Here is a 19,643-nt window from a genome sequence, read left to right as displayed (position 1 = left end):
CTCTAAAAGGTTAGCACTAATAATAACATGATATATCTTCTTTTCATCAAGATAAGCATATTTAAGAGTATCAGGCAATGGTTTAAGCTCAAACACGGGATCACCCTTGGGTGGAGGAGGATCCCCTAGGATTTCAACAAGAAAGTTGTGTTTCAGAATAGGTCCCTGTTTAAAGAATACTTCATCTATTTCCCTTCTTTCATTCATGAACATATCATTTTCATGGTCTAGCAACTATTGTTCTAAAGGATCAGTAGGAGGCACGGCAATAGAAGCAAGCCCAATAATTTCATCTTTACTAGGCAATTCTTTATCATGGGGTTGTCTATGAAATTTAGTGAAATTAAACTCATGAGACATATCCCCTAAACTAACAGAAACAATATCCTTGTTGCAGTCTATCTTAGCATTAATAGTATTCAAGAAGGGTCTACCAAATATAATGGGACAAAAGTCATCTTGTGGGGAACCAAGAACAAGAAAATCAGCAGGATATTTAACTTTACCACACAAGACTTCAACATCTCTACCAATCCCAACTGATGAAATAGTATCTCTATTGGCAAGCTTAATTGTAACATCTATCTCTTCTATTTCAGCAGGTGCAATATCATGCATAATTTCTTTGTATAGGGAATGAGGTATTGCACTTGCATTAGCACCCATATCACATAAGCCATGATAACAATGATCTCCTATTTTAACGGAAATAACAGGCATGCCTACAACAGGTCTATGTTTATTTTTAGCATCAGGTTTAGCAATTCTAGCAGCTTCATTGCAGAAGTAAATAACATGCCCATCAATATTATCGGCCAAGAGATCTTTAACCATAGCAATTTTAGGTTCAACTTTAAATTGCTCAGGGGGTTTGTGTGTCCTAATATTACTTTTGTTGACTACAGTTGAAGCTTTAGCATGATCCTTCAGGGAAAGGTGGCTTCTCAATATAAGCAGCAGGAACAACAGGATCATCATAAGTGATAGTCTTTTCTTAGACTTTAATAGGTGCAACTACTTTTACTTCAGTGGGAGGATTATATGTAAACCACTTCTCCTTTGGGAGATCAACATGAGTAGCAAAGGATTCACAGAAAGAAGCTACTATCTCAGAGTCAAGTCCATATTTAGTGTTAAATTCACGGAAAGCATCGGTATCCATAAAAGATTTAACACAATCTAACTTAGGTGTTATACCTGACTCCTTACCTTCGTCGAGGTCCCAATCTTCAGAGTTGCGTTTAATTCTTTCCAATAAATCCCATTTGAATTCAATAGTCTTCATCATAAAAGATCCAGTACAAGAAGTATCGAGCATGGAGCGACTACTGAGAGAAAGCCGAGCATAAAAAATTTGAATAATCATTTCTCTTGAGAGCTCATGATTGGGGCATGAATATAACATTGACTTAAGCCTCCCCCAAGCTTGAGCGATGCTTTCTCCTTCACAAGGCCAAAAGTTATATATATAATTACGATCACGATGAACAAGATGCATAGGATAAAACTTCTGATGAAATTCCAATTTCAATCGCTTGTAGTCCCATGATCCCATATCATCACATAGCCTATACCATGTCAATGCATCTCCCTTCAAAGATAAAGGGAATAACTTCTTCTTTATAATATCATCGGGCATACCTGCAAGCTTAAATAATCCACAAACTTCATCCACATAGATTAAGTGTAAATTGGGATGCAACGTTCCATCACCTGTGAAAGGATTAGCTAGCAGTTTCTCTATCATACCCGAAGGAATTTCAAAGTACACATTTTCAGTAGGTTCGGTAGGTTGAGGAGCAACTCTTTGCTCTACTGGTCGGGGTGAAGATACCCCGAACAAGCCCCTCAAAGGATTATGTTCCATAGTAACAAGTGACAGTAAATTTCAGCACACTATATAAATTTTTCCTACCAAATTCCACCTACCAAAGGCGCCTCACTCCCCGGCAACGGCCAAAGAAAAGAGTCTTGATGACCCACAAGTGTAGGGGGATCTATCATAGCTTTTCAATAGTCTTCATCATAAAAGAGCCAACACAAGAAGTATCAAGCATGGTGCGATTGTTACGAGAAAGCCGAGCATAAAAATTTTGAATAATCATTTCTCTTGAGAGCTCATGATTGGGGCATGAATATAACATTGATTTAAGCCTCCCCCAAGCTTGAGCGATGCTTTCTCCTTTGCGAGGCAAAAAATTATATATATAATTACGATCACGATGAACAAGGTGCATAGGATAAAACTTCTGATGAAATTCCAATTTCAATCGTTTGTAATTCCAAGACCTCATATCATCACATAGCCTATACCATGTCGATGCATCTCCCCTCAAAGATAAAGGGAAGACCTTCTTCTTAACAACATCTCCGGGTATACCTGCAAGCTTAAATAATCCACAAACTTCATCCACATATATCAAATGTTCATCAGGATGTTTTGTTCCATCTCCTAAAAAAGGATTAGCTAGCAATTTTTCTATCATACGCGAAGGAACTTCAAAGCAAGCATTTTCATTTTCATTTTCAGTAGGTTCAGTAGGTTGAGGAGCAACTCTTTGCTCTACTGGTCGGGGTGAAGATACCCCGAACAAGCCCCTCAGAGGATTACTTTCCATGGTAACAAGTGGCAGTAAATTTCAGCACACTATATAAATTTTTCATTACCAAATTCCACCTACCAAAGGCGCTTCACTCCCCGGCAACGGCGCCAGAAAAGAGTCTTGATGACCCACAAGTATAGGGGATCTATCGTAGTCCTTTCGATAAGTAAGAGTGTCGAACCCAACGAGGAGCAGAAGGAAATGATAAGCAGTTTTCAGTAAGGTATTCTCTGCAAGCACTGAAATTGTCGGTAACAGATAGTTTTATGATAAGGTAATTTGTAACGAGTAGCAAGTAATAAAAGTAAATATGGTGCAGCAAGATGGCCCAATCCTTTTTGTAGCAAAGGAAAAGCCTGGACAAACAGGAATTATCGTCAAGCTAGTTTTCATCACGTTCATATGATTCGCGTTCGGTACTTTGATAATTTGATATGTGGGTGGACTGGTGCTTGGGTACTGTCCTTACTTGGACAAGAATCCCACTTATGATTAACCCCCATTGCAAGCATCCGCAACTACAACAGAAGTATTAAGGTAAACCTAACCATAACATGAAACATATGGATCCAAATCAGCCCCTTACGAAGCAACGCATAAACTAGGGTTTAAGCTTCTATCACTCTAGCAACCCATCATCTACTTATTACTTCCCAATGCCTCCCTCTAGGCCCAAACAATGGTGAAGTGTCATGTAGTCGACGTTCACATGACACCACTAGAGGGATGACAACATACATCTCATCAAAATATCGAACGAATACCAAATTCACATGACTACTTATAGCAAGACTTCTCCCATGTCCTCATGAACAAACGTAACTACTCACAAAGCATATTCATGTTCATAATCAGAGGGGTATTAATATGCATAATGGATCTGAACATATGATCTTTCACTAAGTAAACCAACTAGCATCAACTACAAGGAGTAATCAACACTACTAGCAACCCACGGGTACCAATCTGAGGTTTGCATACAAAGATTGGATATAAGAGATGAACTAGGGTTTGAGATGAGATGGTGCTTGTGAAGATGTTGATGGAGATTGACCCCCTCCCGATGAGAGGATTGTTGGTGGTGATGATGGTGATGATTTCCCCCTCCCGGAGAAAAGTTTCCCCGGCAGAACACCTCTGCCAGAGCCATAGATTGATTCCGCCAAGATTTCGCCTTGTGGCGGCGGAGTTTCTTCCCCAAAGCTTGCTTATGACTTTTTCTTGGACGAAAGACCTCATATAGAAGAAGATGGGCATCGGAGGGCCACCAAGGGGCCCATGAGGCCGGGGGCGCGCCCAGGGGGTAGGGCGCGCCCCCCACCCTCGTGGCCAGGGTGTGGCCCCCCCTCTGGAACTTTCTTCGCTCAGTATTTTTATATATTCTGGAAATAACTTCCGTGAAGTTTCAGGACTTTTGGAGCTGTGCAGAATAGTTCTCTAATATTTGCTCCTTTTCCTGCCCAGAATCCCAGCTGCCGGCATTCTCCCACTTCATGTAACCTTGTAAAATAGGAAAGAATAGGCATAAGTATTGTGACATAATGTGTAATAACAGCCCATAATGCAATAAATATCGATATAAAAGCATGATGCAAAATGGGCCTATCAATCCGTATCCGATAACATCCGCATCCGATTCGTTTCTACCCATAGATGAACCCTAACTAATTTGATGCAACTAAAATTTGAAGAACCCTAGGCAGAGGTAGGGGAGGGGGAGGAGCAGGCGTGCTCACCTCGGGTGCCTGCGACGAGGGAGGGGCAGGCGGCGTCGAGGTCGGGGTCGGGGCCCGGGCGTGCGGCGGAGGGTGGCGTCGAGGTCGGGTTCGGGAGCGGCGTCGAATTCGGGGTCAGGGGCGGCGTCGAGGGTGTGCAGAGAGCGACGGGAGAGCGCGTGGCGGCCGACGGGCGGCGGCGACAGCGGAGGAGTTGGATTTGGGGGAAGTGTCCGTGGAGAAGAACGAACCGCGCGGTTAAGTCAGAAGTAGCAGTAGCGCATTCTAGGAAGTGCGCTACTACTAAGCTAGCTACAACGCGTTCCTCGATACGCGCTACTGCTATTCCTTTCTCTTTTTTCCCTTTTTCATTTATTTTTCTTTACATTTTATTTTTTTTCCTTTCACCTTTTTCTATTTCTTTCATTTTCATTTACTTTTATGTTTGCTTTTCATTTAATTTTATTTCCTTTAGCAGTAGCGCCTTTCAGCGTAAACGTGCTGCTACAAAGCAAGTAGCGGTAGCGCGGTTCAACGTAGTTCGCTACTACTATGTGTAGCCTATCGGCTAAGCCGTGGGAATTTTAGTAGTAGCTCTTTTATCTTCATGTGTGCTACTGCTACAACTGTATCTGTAGCGTCGTTTACATCAGCATGCTACTGCTACTTAGTACCAGCGTGCTTTTTTAACACGCGCTACAACTAAAGTTCTGTGTATAAGGTTTTCCCTAATAGTGAAATGCCTGGATTGAGAGATGTGATGTCTCCAATAAGTTCTACAGCTGCAAAATGGAGGAGAATAGTTCTATCAGTGAACATATACTAAGAATGTCTGGGTACCACAACCACTTGACTCAGCTGGGAGTTAATCTTCCTGATGATAGTGTCATTGACAGAGTTCTTCAATCACTGCCACCAAGCTACAAGAGCTTCGTGATGAACTACAATATGCAAGGGATGGATAAGACGATTCCCGATCTCTTCGCAATGCTAAAGGCTGCGGAGGTAGAAATCAAGGAGGAGCATCAAGTGTTGATGGTCAAGAAGACCACCAGTTTCAAGAAAAAGGGTAAAGAGAAGAAGGGGAACTTCAAGAAGAACAGCAAGCAAGTTGCTGCTCAGGTGAAGAAGCCCAATTCTGGACCTAAGCCTGAGACTGAGTGCTTCTACTACAAAGCGATTGGTCACTGAAAGCGGAACCGCCCCAAGTATTTGGTGGAGAAGAAGGATGGCAAAGTAAAGGTATATTTAATATACATGTTATTGATGTGTACCTTACCAATGCTCGCAGTAGCGCCTGAGTATTTGATACTAGTTCTGTTGCTAATATTTGCAACTCAAAACAGGGGCTACGGATTAAAGCAAAGATTGGCTAAGGACGAGGTGACGATGCGTGTGGGAAATGTTTCAAAGTTGATGTGATCGCTGTCGGCACGCTACCACTACATCTACCTTCGGGATTTGTTTTAGACCTAAATATTGTTATTTGGTGCCAGCGTTGAGCATGAACATTATATCTGGATCTTGTTTGATGTGAGACGGTTATTCATTTAAATCATAGAATAATGGTTGTTCTATTTATATGAATAATATCTTTTATGGTCATTCACCTTTGATGAGTGGTCTGTTTTTCCTAAATCTTGATAGTAGTAATACACATGTTCATAGTATTGAAGCCAAAATATATAAGTTTAATAATGATAGTGCAACTTATTTGTGGCACTGCCGTTTAGGTCATATTGGTGTAATGCGCATGAAGAAACTCCATGCTGATGGGTTTTTGGAATCACTTGATTATGAATCACTTGATGCTTGCGAACCATGCCTCATGGGCAAGATGACTAAGACTCCGTTCTCCGGAACTATGGAGCGAGCAACAGACTTGTTGGAAATAATACATATTGATGTATGAGGTCCGATGAGTGTTGATGCTCGCGGCGGGTATCGTTATTTTCTTACCTTCACAGATGATTTGAGCAGATATGGGTATATCTACTTGATGAAACATAAGTCAAAAACATTTGAAAAGTTCAAAGAATTTCAGAGTGAAGTGAAAAATCATCGTAACAAGAAAATTAAGTTTCTATGATCTAATCGTGGAGGTGAATATTTGAGTTATGAGCTTGGTCTTCATTTGAAACAATGCGGAGTAGTTTCGCAACTCACGCCACCTGGAACACCACAGCGTAATGGTGTGTTCGAACATCATAACCGCACTTTATTAGATATGGTGCGATCTATGATGTCTCTCACTGATTTACCACTATCGTTTTGGGGTATGCTTTAGAGACAGCTGCATTCACGTTAAATAGGGCACCATCAAAATCGGTTAAGATGACACCTTATGAACTGTGGTTTGGCAAGAAACCCAAGTTGTCGTTTCTTAAAGTTTGGGGCTGTGATGCTTATGTGAAAAAGTTTCAACCTGATAAGCTCAAACCCAAATCGGAGAAATGTGTCTTCATAGGATATCCAAAGGAGATTGTTGGGTACACCTTCTATCACAGATCCGAAGGCAAGATATTCATTGCTAAGAATGGATCCTTTCTAGAGAAGGAGTTTCTCTCTAAAGAAGTGAGTGGGAGAAAAGTAGAACTTGACGAGGTAATTGTACCTACTCCCTTATTGGAAAGTAGTTCATCACAGAAATCAGTTCCAGTGATTACTACACCAGTAAGTGAGGAAGCTAATGATGATGATCATGAAACTTCTTATCAAGTTACTACCAAACCTCGTAGGTCCACCAGAGTAAGATCCGCACCAGAGTGGTACGGCAATCCTGTTCTGGAGGTCATGTTACTTGACCATGACGAACCTACGAACTATGAGGAAGCGATGATGAGCCCAGATTCTGCAAAATGGCTTGAAGCTATGAAATCTGAGATGGGATCCATGTATGAGAACAATGTGTGGACTTTGGTTGACTTGCCCAATGATCGGCAAGCAATAGAGAATAAATGGATCTTCAAGAAGAAGACTGACGCTGACGGTAATGTTACTGTCTACAAAGCTTGACTTGTTGCGAAAGGTTTTCGACAAATTCAAGGAGTTGACTACGATGAGACCTTCTCACCCATAGCGATGCTTAAGTCCATCTGAATCATGTTCGCAATTGCTGCATTTTATGATTATGAAATTTGGCAAATGGATGTCAAAACTGCATTCCTTAATAGATATCTTAAAGAAGAGTTGTATATGATGCAACCAGAAGGTTTTGTCGATCCACATGGTGCTAACAAAGTGTGCAAACTCCAACGATCCATTTATGGACTGGTGCAAGCCTCTCGGAGTTGGAATATACGCTTTGATAGTGTGATCAAAGCATATGGTTTTATACAAACTTTTGGAGAAGTCTGTATTTACAAGAAAGTGAGTGGGAGCTTTATAGCATTTCTGATATTATATGTGGATGACATATTATTGATCGGAAATGATACTGAATTTCTGAATAGCATAAAAGGATACTTGAATAAGAAGTTTTCAATGAAAGACCTCGGTGAAGGTGCTTATATATTAGGCATCAAGATCTATAGAGATAGATCAAGACGCTTAATTGGACTTTCACAAAGCACATACCTTGATAAAGTTTTGAAGAAGTTCAATATGGATCAAGCAAAGAAAGGGTTCTTGCCTGTGTTACAAGGTGTGAAGTTGAGTCAGACTCAATGCCCGACCACTTCAGAAGATAGAGAGAAAATGAAAGTCATTCCCTATGCTTCAGTCATAGGTTCTATCATGTATGCAATGATGTGTACCAGACCTAATGTGTGCCTTTCTATTAGTTTAGCAGGGAGGTACCAACGTAATCCAGGAGTGGATCACTAGACAGCGGTCAAGAACATCCTGAAATACCTGAAAAGGACTATGGATATGTTTCTCGTTTATGGAGGTGACAAAGAGCTCATCGTAAACGGTTACGTCGATGCAAGCTTTGACATTGATCCGGATGACTCTAAGTCACAAACCAGATACGTATTTTTATTAAATGGTGGAGCTGTCAGTTGGTGCAGTTCCAAGCAGAGCGTCGTGGCGGGATCTACATGCGAAGCGGAGTACATAGCTGCTTCCGAAGCAGCAAATGAAGGAGTCTGGATGAAGGAGTTCATATCCGATCTAGGTGTCATACCTAGTGCATCAGGTCCAATGAAAATCTTTTGTGACAATACTGGTGCAATTGCCTTGGCAAAGGTATCCAGATTTCACAAGAGAACCAAACACATCAAGAGACGATTCAATTCCATCCGCGATCAAGTCAAGGAGGGAGACATAGAGATTTGCAAGATAGATACGGATCTGAATGTTGCAGACCCATCGACTAAGCCTCTCTCACGAGCAAAACATGATCAACACCAAGACTCTATGGGTGTTAGAATCATTACAATATAATCTAGATTATTGACTCTAGTGCAAGTGGGAGACTGAAGGAAATATGCTAGAATTGTACTAACCGGAAACTTAGTACATGTGTGAATACATAGACAAACAGAGTGTCACTAGTATGCCTCTACTTGACTAGCTCATTAATCAAAGATGGTTAAGTTTCATAGCCATGGACAAAGAGTTGTCATTTGATGAATGGGATCACATCATTATAGAAGGATGTGATTAACTTGACCCATTCGTTAGCTTAGCACGATGATCGTTTAGTTTACTGCTATTACTTTCTCCATAACTTATACATGTTCCTATGACTGAGATTATGCAACTTACAAATACCGGAGGAACACTTAGTGTGCTATCAAACGTCACAACATAACTGGGTCACTATAAAGATGCTCTACAGGTGTCTCCGATGGTGATTGTTGAGTTGGCATAGATCAAGATTAGGATGTGTCACTCCGTGTATCGGAGAGGTATCTCTGGGCCCTCTCGGTAATGCACATCACTATAAGCCTTGCAAGCAATGTGACTAATGTGTTAGTTACGGGATGTTGCATTACGGAATGACTAAAGAGACTTGCTGGTAATGAGATTGAACTAGGTATTGAGATACCGACGATCGAATCTCGGGCAAGTAACATACCGATGACAAAGGGAACAACGTATGTTGTTATGCGGTTTGACCGATAAAGATCTTCGTAGAATATGTAGGAACCAATATGACCATCCAGGTTCTGCTATTGGTTATTGATCAGAGATGAGTCTCGGTCATGTCTACATAGTTCTCGAACCCGTAGGGTCCGCGCGCTTAACGTTCGGTGACGATCGGTATTATGAGTTTATGTGTTTTGATGTACCGAAGGTTGTTCGGAGTCCCGGATGTGATCACGGGCATGATGAGGAGTCTCGAAATGGTCGAGATGTAAAGATCGATATATTGGATGACTGTGTTTGGACATTGGAATGGTTCCGTGTGAGTTCGGGCATTTACCGGAGTACCGGGAGGTTACCGGAACCCCCCGAGAAGTATATGGGCCTTATTGGACCATAGTGGGAGATACGAGAAGGAAGCCTAGGAGGGGCCCCCCCAAGCCCAATCCGAATTGGGTGGGGGGCCGGCCCCCCTTTCCTTCCTCCTTCCTCCCCCTTCCTTCCTCTCCTAGTCCAACTAGGGAGGGGGAGGGAATCCTACTCCCGGTGGGAGTAGGGCTCCTCCAGGGCATGCCATAGAGGGTCGGCCCTCCCCCCTCCTCCACTCCTTTATATACGGGGGAGGGGGCATCTCAAAGACACACAAGTTGACAATTGTCTTAGCCGTGTACGGTGCCCCCCTTCACCATAATCCACCTCGGTCATATCGTTGCAGTGCTTAGGCGAATCCCTATTCCGATAGCTTCATCATCACCGTCATCACGCTGTCGTGCTCACGAAACTCTCCCTCGACACTCAGCTGGATCTAGAGTTTGTGGGACGTCATCGAGCTGAAAGTGTGCAGATCGCGGAGGTGCCGTATCTTTGGTGCTAGGATCGGTTGGATCGTGAAGACGTTCGACTACATCAACCGCGTTGTCATAACGCTTCCGCTTATGGTCTACGAGGGTACGTGGATAACACTCTTTCCCCCTCATTGCTATGCATCACCTAGATGGATCTTGCGTGTGCGTAGGAATTTTTTTGAAATTACTGCGTTTCCCAACACCCCGACAGTTACCAACCGGGACCAAAGGCCCTCCTACCTGGGCTCGTCGCTGCGGCCACATGGAGCACCATCTATCCCGGTTCATAAGCAAACCGGGACTAAAGGTGATGGGCTTTAGTCCCGGTTCCAGAACCGGGACAAATAAGACTTTAAAACTAGGACAAATGGGCCTTTTCTACTAGTGGATAAGGCCCCTTGTGGAAATAGAGGTAAGGAGAAGTTGTAGGTCAAAACAAGTTGCAGGTCAAAACAATCTGATAGAAATTGCGTGTCATGCCATACATTACCTCCTATTATTCCTACAAAAGTAGTTTAGAACCTTAACACTACTTTTTGTAAGGTTAATGCCAAGGACACCATAGAGGATCTTCTGATGAACAAGAATAAGAAGAGCAAGAGCGCAAGCACTGTAAAGGATCTCACCACAGGCATCAAGGCCCCTGAAAAGGAGAAGAGCAAGGCCTCCATAGGGCAGAGCCAGTAGATCATTACAAGAAATATGTCAACTTGCGACCATCACTATTGGTCACTGAAAGATCATTGTTTTTCATTTGTGACATTTTTGTGACCAAAAACAGATGGTCAAAAGCTAGCTGTCATAAACTAAAATTAAAGACCTCTGTGAGAAGGTCGTGGAATTCCACGACCAAAACGAAAGGTCATTGATTCTATAACCTTCTGTTTTGGTCACTAGCTGTCTGCCCAGGCCACGTCGGATCCAACGTGGCAATCTGACATGGCAAAATTGCGACCAATTGAAAAGGTCAATGATAAGATTCAGTCCGGTCCAATTAGGTGTCTATATGGGCCGAGCTCATTAATTCAGCCCATTTAGTTTGTTTTCCCTGGTGATTTCTGCACGGGCCATACTTCCATATTAGGGGGCCTCGGCCTTTTTTGCAATATATTTTTTTATTTTCTAAGGCTTTTTTGTTTCACTTTTTAAACAGACCAATGCTTGTTGGGCTGTAGCCTTTTTCAGCCCAATTAGTTGTCTAGTATTAGATCTCGGATTTTGAAATAAATGTTTGGACCAAATTGTTTGGGCACAAGACCTCTTTAATCCAGTTACACACACGCATCCGACATTTTTTCATATTCAAATCAGGAAAACTCAATGTCGAAATCAAATCATCCATCATATCACATCACATAACACATCTCCTAGGTTTAGATAGCATAACAAAATCATCTCAGGAATACATTTCCTTACACGGGAATTATGGCACATATGCTACTATCCTAACATGTACGTATATGCATGTGTGCTTGCTTGATCGGCGCATGCATCACTATAGCAGCCAAGCAAGTAGGCATTGTTTACGTCTACTCACAGCTTTCCTCACACCAGAGAAAGAATCAAAACAAAAAATATTAGTAACTTTAAATCAGAAAGTATATCCACATCACCATAAAATAGTCGCAGACCATCACACAGAAGCCAAATACTATGAACTGATGATTAGTAGACACGGACATGATTCAGCTAAGTAATGGCTACCACAAGCAAAAGTGACAAGTGTGTAAGCAAGCTGCTAGTGTACACAAGGTGATTGAGCTCCTGCTGTTTAGTACGTATACATGATAGGCTACTGCTGCTAGTGTTCTAAACCAACAGAGCATGCTATAGGAGCAGAAAATAGGGAGCTAGGGCTAGAAGCTGGAGCTGACTCACCGGAGAGCTTGTGGTCGCCGCCGTCACACCGGTCGCCTCAAGAAGCACCACCGCGCCGGAGATGGTGCTAGATGTGAGCAAGAGCAGAGCACCTGCTGCGTCCATTTCAAAATAGAACAAGAACAAAAAATTAGGAAGGGTTGCAAACTCATTCATTCTCTGGGCAGTTTGATTTGATTGACACACAGCAGCAGGATGAGGGTAGCATCTCGATTTCGACAGCAACAGTAGCGGTAGGAATGTAGGATTGAGCTGGACAGATAAATGAACAGGAGGGAGCAGGGAGCGACCTTGTGCGTGGGGTGGTGGTTGTAGGGCTGGACGTCGAGCTCGTGGGGCTTCTGGCTAGGAAGTACCAGCAGGGTCTAGAAACTTCCATCGCACGGAATTTCCGCGACAACGGTAGTGTAGTTTGTCTCCCGGGCAGTTTGGCTCACAGGATTGATCCGTCAGGAAACACAAACTTCCTCAGCAGATCGAAGTCATGGTTTTCGGGTTTGTCACTGCCATAATCTCACGCAGAGTTAGCATCAAAGATTTCTTTCAGTTTCAGCACATGAAAAGAAAACTGAAAGTTGTCTAAAGATATACATGTGTGGAAAAGCTAAAAGTTCTCCACTGCCTGTAATGTTCATTACCTCACCTATATAGCACAACCGTCAACTGCCCACGCTGCGGCATGGTATTCCGCCATCGGGTGAATGCTCTGTCAACACGACAATGAGCAGTGGCAGACACGAGTGAAGCTACCAAGACAATATAAAATTTATATAATCAGTACCACTACTCAATTTTTGCAATAGTTCAGAAAAGAACAATGAGTTTTCAGTAAAGAGGAATATGTTTAAATTTAGGGGCGCTTCTATTTTTTTGTCATAAGAAGTGGCTAGAGCCTTCTCTGTTTGGTGAAGGTGCCGATGGTATGCACGTCTGTATTTACAAGAACAGCTGGGCTTTTTGTATGAGTAAGGAAAGGATAGATGATTTTTTTTAAGATGCACAAACCAAGGCACAACAAGTTTTTACCAGACTGTCAACATATATACAGTATTGCAGTTATATTTTACAATCAGGTAGACACACTTGGCATATGCACAACAAATAGAATCTGCCAACATGTGATAAGAACAAAGAACCTACCTATTGGATTTGATTAAATTTCTCTCTCTGCTCATCCTCAAGCGCAACTCCACCGAGAACAACATCCTTTATTTGGCCTGGCAAGGAAATGAAAAGGCACCATTAGGAACGGAAAATGCATATGAGACAGCTATCTATCAAGCACTTGACTGAAACAACAAGAAATCGTCAGCCTCTACCTCTAGTCTGGTACCAAATCCCCACAAAATCATGCGGGCCAAAGTCACAAGAACAAAAGCAGGTTATAGCCAGGATCTATGATAATTTTCTACTATGCACTAGTATTGCTGGATAACTCGTCTAGCAAGACAAAATACACAGGATAAACTCGTCGGGCGTACAAGGCGGGCTTGCTGCAACCACAAAATCACAAGCCCTCTAAAACCTGGTGCCCATGTTCCTATTATTATTCTATCTAACTAGATGATCTGTGTGGCTTGGTGACGAAAGCAATCTAAGAAAGTAATCTAGCAACATCTGGTTTGAGATAATCATCCATCCACGCTTGTGATTATGTAGGAACAGTAGTAGTAACCGGCACGACGACGCAGTGAAAGGAAACAGTAACTGGTGATTAACAATACAGTACATGGTCTACACAGTTAGCTGAAGCGTTGTTGTCTGAATCCACACAGTTCACTGAATATCTTGGACACTGCATCTTCAGCTCTGACAAGGCAGGGAGAAGGAGAGGGTTACCTACAGCTGCAGGCAGGAAGATGGGTGGGAGTTGGGCGAGGACCATGGTGACCTTCCGTGCTTCCTCCCTCCCTCCTCGAGTGGTTCTCCAATCCAACACATACATATATATACAGAATTCAGCATGAATCATTGGTCTTAGGCCCTGTTTGGTTCGGCTGTGGATTTCTAAAAGCAGCTGTGAAAAATCTGATGTGGAAAAACAGCTGTGGAAAATCTGATGTGAAAAAGATGTAGGTCATTTGGCAAAATAGCTTATACAACTTTTTCAGATTTTGGCCCGCAGCGGAATCATATTTTGGAAAGCACGTCCTGGGCTGCTTCCGCTTTTGGTTCAGATTTTGACAGCGGATTTCTGGAATCGGATTCTGCTGGGTTCGCCCTTTGGTTCAGATTCTGCTGCGCGGCAGCGGAATCCATCGATAAAAGCTGAACCAAACAGGGCCTTAGTTGTATATGAGACTAGTTGGGCTGTGTATTCTAAGCTCCAAGCAAGGTACAGAAGAAACTGAAGATGAACCGTATATAACAGAGTAAAAAATCAAATAGAAACCCAAAAAATAAATACAAGTAGAACAGGAAGGATTACAACAGGTTCAATTCAATCAATTCCTAAGCATTGAATCAATAGCATAAGCATGCAGCAACAACATAAGCATTTAATCAATAGCAGTGTGAGCATAGGCATTAAATCAGCAGCAGCAACTGATCGAAACCAAAAGGTTCCAGATCATGTACGCTGGTCCTATACTTCTATCTTCAATAGAATGTTGCAATCAAACATTCTGGAATCTAGATAAACATGGACATCAAGCAAACTATGCATGTAGGACGATTCATCAGCTAAAAACGAGAGGCATTTTGGGTGATTACCAAATACAGCCTTCTAAAGCGTGGTTATATGGTCTGAAACTCTGAATCAAGTGGCCAACAAGTGGCTGCTAGGTGAGTATCGATGACTCAGCCACGGTTACTGACTGTCTCACCATAGATGTATACTACGTAAAATGCGTAGCGCGTGTCCATCCCAGTGGATGAAGACGCGTAGTGTGAGGGAGTGTGGGCGCCAGACGGAGACGATCAAGTATATACTGACTCAACAATTCAGTCAAAGTCACATGGATTATCAATCTATATATGAAACCTTCCGCATTAATAGGATGCATGCACTATACTAGTGTTGTGTTGTGTTGCAGGGTTCAGACCTGGGATGGTCAAGACTCAAAGTACCCACAAAATAAAATAAAATGTTTCAGTTCATTTGCACGTGGCACTGTCCATTTCATAAGAGTAATCGGTACCACGAGTAACCCATTGGCTGCACTAGATAATATCATGGATTCATGGTCGAATCATGCTGATAAGGCCACACTGACATGAACTAACTGAAATTTGGATTCTCTGGGAACGATGGTATCTGTACTAAGGTTGCATTGACACAAACCAATTGTAATATGTACAAGCGAATGAAACTGGAACTCAAAGATTCAGTGGAGGCTAAATGCATATAGAAAAACATCGATTTGGATCTAGAGGTAGAGAGGGGAATCTCACCCCGTTCGCTAGGCGGGGAAGAGGAAGCAGCCACCGGCCCACGCGCTGGGGGAGAGGAGGCAGGTGCTCCTCCACCTCCTCTGGCCACTAGGATGGCTCGCCGGGGACGGCTGCTTTGGGAGGAGGACGCGAATCCGCGTGAGGACGTCGCCTTCGCTGGTGGGGACGTACGGGGCCGGAGAAGATTCACTGGTGGGGGGGGGCTGTGGCCGGCGTGTAGCTTGGGTGGATCCTCCTCGAGGAGCTTGGCCTTGGCGCGGCGGATCTTGGCGTTGAGCACGCGCCGTCGATGGTGGGAGAGGCGGTCGCCCGAGCAAATCAATGAGAAGGGGTCAGAGGTCATGGTCGTGCGAGGCAAATCGCCAGTAAAACGACTCAGCTGCGGGAGGAGACAGACCTGATTTGGCCGGCGGGGACCGCTGCGTGTCCTCGCCATCGAGGATCTGGCCGCCGTCTCGCTCGCACGGCATGGATCCGCCCGCCGCATCATGGTCGGAGTGGAGAAGATGGTGAGGTCGGCGGCGGAGCCGAAGGGGCCGGAGACGGAGGCTGGCCGCGCCCGGGACGCCATTTGATGCTCTGCGATCCGTGGGCGAGGAGCGAGGCGATGAGGAGCTGGCACGCGGGCGCGAACGGCTGGAGCAGGTGGTCATCCTCGAAGGCGAGGAGGAGCGGCTTGAGGTGGGAGGGGAGGGGAGGTCGCGGCGGGATCGGCCGTCGTAGGTGGCAGCGGCGGTCCAATGGAGGGAGAGGGGAGAGGGGTTAGGGTTTGGGCTGCGGATCGTGGGGGGTGAGTGGTGTGCGGTGGGTGAGTGGTGGCATTCGGCCACTGACAGGTGGGCCCGCGAGGAATTAGGCCCACATGTCAGTGTCCTCAATGACATGTGCTGTAGGTGAGGGCAGCTGCTTTCGGGTGGGTGTGGGTGGGGAGAGGATGAGGGGTGTGGACCGTTGGATCTAGCAGTATCCGACGGTCTCTAATGCTTGATCCGCGTGATATGCCCATAGACCAATCAGAACGAAGTGCAGGCTTTGATGACGTTATGACCATCTAAAATGGTCGCAATCAATACAGGCTTTCTTGATGGTTATTAAGTTCTTGCTCTAGGTTTTGCTGGAGGCGATCGTCAAGGCGACTAGGTTTTGCTGGGCCAACGCCGTCCGCCCCCGGCGGCGGCGCTGGTGCCGGCGCTCTTGTCCCAGGGCGGCGACCTCGTGTCATTGCTGCTGGTCATCCAATCTCTACTGCAGGCTTTCTTGATGGTTTTCCACCAGGGTTCTGAGAGTAGATTCGTTGTCTGCTTCTTCGTCTACGGCCGGTGAAGCATATGTTGCAGGATTTGTTGAAGCTGTGATCTGGCGTTTAGCCTAGATTTATTGTTGTGAGGGTGATAATCGTTTGTGGGCAATGAAGACCGTTTGCTGGAACTGCCGTGGTATGGCCAGTACCGCGGCAGAGAGGGCACTTCTGGACGTCCAGAAGCAATGGGGGGCGGATGTATTTTTTCTGTCCAAGACGCATCTGAATAAAGTTAGGGCAGAAAAGCTAATGAGAAAATTAAAGATGGATCACTTTGATGTGGTGGAGAGTGTAGGGGCTAGCGGTGGCCTCTTACTGTTCTGGCGCAATCCTTTTGTGCTAGAAGTGATGGGTAAGACAAAGAATTTCATTGACGTAAAAGTGGGTGCGGTGACGGATGAGAATTGGCCATTTACTGGATTCTATGGTGAACCCAAATGGGAAGATAAGCATCTGACTTGGGACTGCCTGAGGAACCTATACTTGCAGGCATCTCTGTCGTGGGTTGTCATAGGGGATTTCAAGGAAATCCTCTACTCTCATGAGAAAGGAGGAGCTCCAAGACCAGTACGTATGATGCAGAATTTCCGCGATGCTCTGGTTGATTGCGAGCTGGATGACATGAGTTGCTCAGGAGAACTTTTCACTTGGAGAAGGCGACGCCTCAGGGAACGACTGGACCGGGCTGTGTGCAACGCTGGGTTCCATGGCCTTTTTCCTGATGCAAAGATAGTTAATGCTCCACATACAAAATCGGACCATCGACCTCTGGTGCTGGACACAGAGGGTGATGCGGAAAGCACATTCCATCATGGGAAGGGACAGCGACGGTTTGAGGCAAGCTGGCTCAAAGAAAGCGACGTTGTGGACAGAGTTACTGAGGCATGGAATCGAACGCCCAGTTCGGTACCACTGTCAGAACGAACAGCGGCAGTGCATTTGGAGCTGCATGACTGGGACCGAAGAGTTCTGAAGTCCCCCCAACGCCGTCTCAAAAACCTGAAGGAGGAACTTGAATCTCTGCGGTCGGGGCCACTCACTGATGAGTCGGCGGACAGGCAGAGACATCTGCTGATTGAGATTGAAGAGACCATGGAGAAAGAAGAAATCTATTGGGTTCAACGAGCTAGAGCGAATTGGCTTAAATTTGGTGACCAAAACACAAACTTTTTCAACAATTTTGCATCAGCCAGGAAGAAGAGGAACTTCATTTGTCGGCTTATTGACGATAGCTGGAATTGGAGAGAGGACAATGAATCTATGAAATCGTTGATTGATAACTATTTTCAGCATCTCTTTTCTGCAGAAGTTACTGTTCCAAACCTAGAGGTCCTTGATAAAGTAAAGCCTAAAGTTTCACCTTATATGAATGAAGCTCTACTTGCACCTTATACGGAGGAAGAGGTAAAGCGAGCGTTGTTCAGCATTGGGGATTTGAAGGCCCCTGGTCCCGATGGCTTACATGCGATCTTTTATAAAGAATTCTGGCACCTCTTAGGTGATGACCTCATGAAAGAAGTTTTGCAGGCAGTGAACAATGGGGTGATTCCCGAAGGATGGAACACCACCACAATTGTTTTGATCCCCAAAGTTGATACACCGGAGAAGGTCATACAATTTAGACTGATAAGTTTATGCAATGTGGTCTATAAAGTCATTGCAAAACTGTTGGCAGCTAGGCTAAAAGTTTTCCTTCCTGATATTATTAGTGAAACACAAAGTGCATTTGTCCCTGGTCGGATCATCACTGACAATGTAATTGTCGCTTATGAGTGTTTGCACACTATGAAGAAGAAAAAGAGGGGGAAGGTTGGAACATGTGCAGTAAAATTAGACATGCATAAGGCATATGACCGAGTTGAGTGGGTGTTCTTGGAGGCAATATTGCAGAAATTGGGCTTTGACACCCGATGGATCTCACTTATCATGGCATGTGTCACATCTGTACAGTACAAAGTGAGATTTAATTCAAATGAGACGGAGCAATTTTCACCAACTAGAGGCTTGAGACAAGGGGACCCCTTGTCCCCATATTTGTTTTTGCTATGCGCTGAAGGTCTGTCAGCTTTAATTACTCATGAAGAGGAGAATGGGCACCTAAAGGGAGTCCAGGTTTGTCGTGACTCTCCGTTTATTTCTCACTTATTATTTGCTGATGACTCATTGATACTCATGAGGGCGGATTCTGCCAATGCTACTACTCTTAAGAGGATTCTGGATGACTACTGTGCTGCTTCCGGGCAACTGGTTAGTGCCGCCAAGTCCTCTATCTATTTCACTCCTAATACTCATGTTGATGAGAAGGTGGAAGTTTGCGAGATCCTTGATATTATGACTGAATCCTTGTCGGATAAATATTTGGGTCTTCCATCAATGATCGGTGTTGATCGGGTGGATTGCTTTAAGCATCTTATTGAAAGAATACAGAAGCTAGTGAATGGGTGGAAAGAAAGAACGTTATCTTATGGTGGTAAGGAGGCTCTAATCAAAGTTGTGGCTCAAGCCATCCTGACATATGCGATGGGTGTATTCAAATTTCCAAAAAAAATATGTAAGGGAATCACTGATACTATATCGCATTTTTGGTGGGGTGACGGTGAGGACCAACGAAAATTACATTGGTTTGCATGGTGGAAGATGTGGGTCCCTAAGGTATGGGGCGGTATGGGTTTTCGTGATATCCAAAGTTTCAATCTTGCAATGCTTGCTAAACAATGCTGGCGTCTCATTGATAATTATGATTCGCTATGTGCAAAAGTTTTAAGATCAAAGTACTATCCTTCTGGTGACTTGTTAAACTGTGATCTAAAGAAGGGATCCTCCTATGCATGGCAAAGCATTTGGTCAGGAATCCAGACTTTTAAAAAGGGCTGCATAT

General features: G+C 44.1%; 1 long non-coding RNA gene across 6 annotated transcripts; it reads right to left on the bottom strand.

Annotated features, from left to right (window-relative positions):
* Positions 1–4,084: 4,084 nt before the first annotated feature.
* LOC125543153 lies at positions 4,085–15,459 on the bottom strand. 6 transcript variants are annotated; one of them, XR_007298319.1, is made up of 6 exons: positions 13,912–15,458; positions 13,213–13,289; positions 12,716–12,818; positions 12,363–12,575; positions 12,073–12,164; positions 4,085–4,103 (listed from the first exon to the last, which is right to left on the bottom strand). It is a non-coding gene; the product is annotated as an uncharacterized LOC125543153 (long non-coding RNA). The 6 variants fall into 6 exon arrangements; XR_007298320.1 differs by lacking the exon at positions 4,085–4,103 and adding an exon at positions 11,502–11,733 and having other exon boundaries at positions 12,073–12,167; positions 13,912–15,459; XR_007298318.1 differs by lacking the exon at positions 4,085–4,103 and adding an exon at positions 11,502–11,733 and having other exon boundaries at positions 13,912–15,457.
* Positions 15,460–19,643: the final 4,184 nt, after the last annotated feature.

The sequence above is a fragment of the Triticum urartu genome, chromosome 3, assembly GCF_003073215.2.
Source record: "Triticum urartu cultivar G1812 chromosome 3, Tu2.1, whole genome shotgun sequence".
Classification (NCBI taxonomy): domain Eukaryota; kingdom Viridiplantae; phylum Streptophyta; class Magnoliopsida; order Poales; family Poaceae; genus Triticum; species Triticum urartu.
This window is presented reverse-complemented; position numbering and strand designations above follow the sequence as displayed.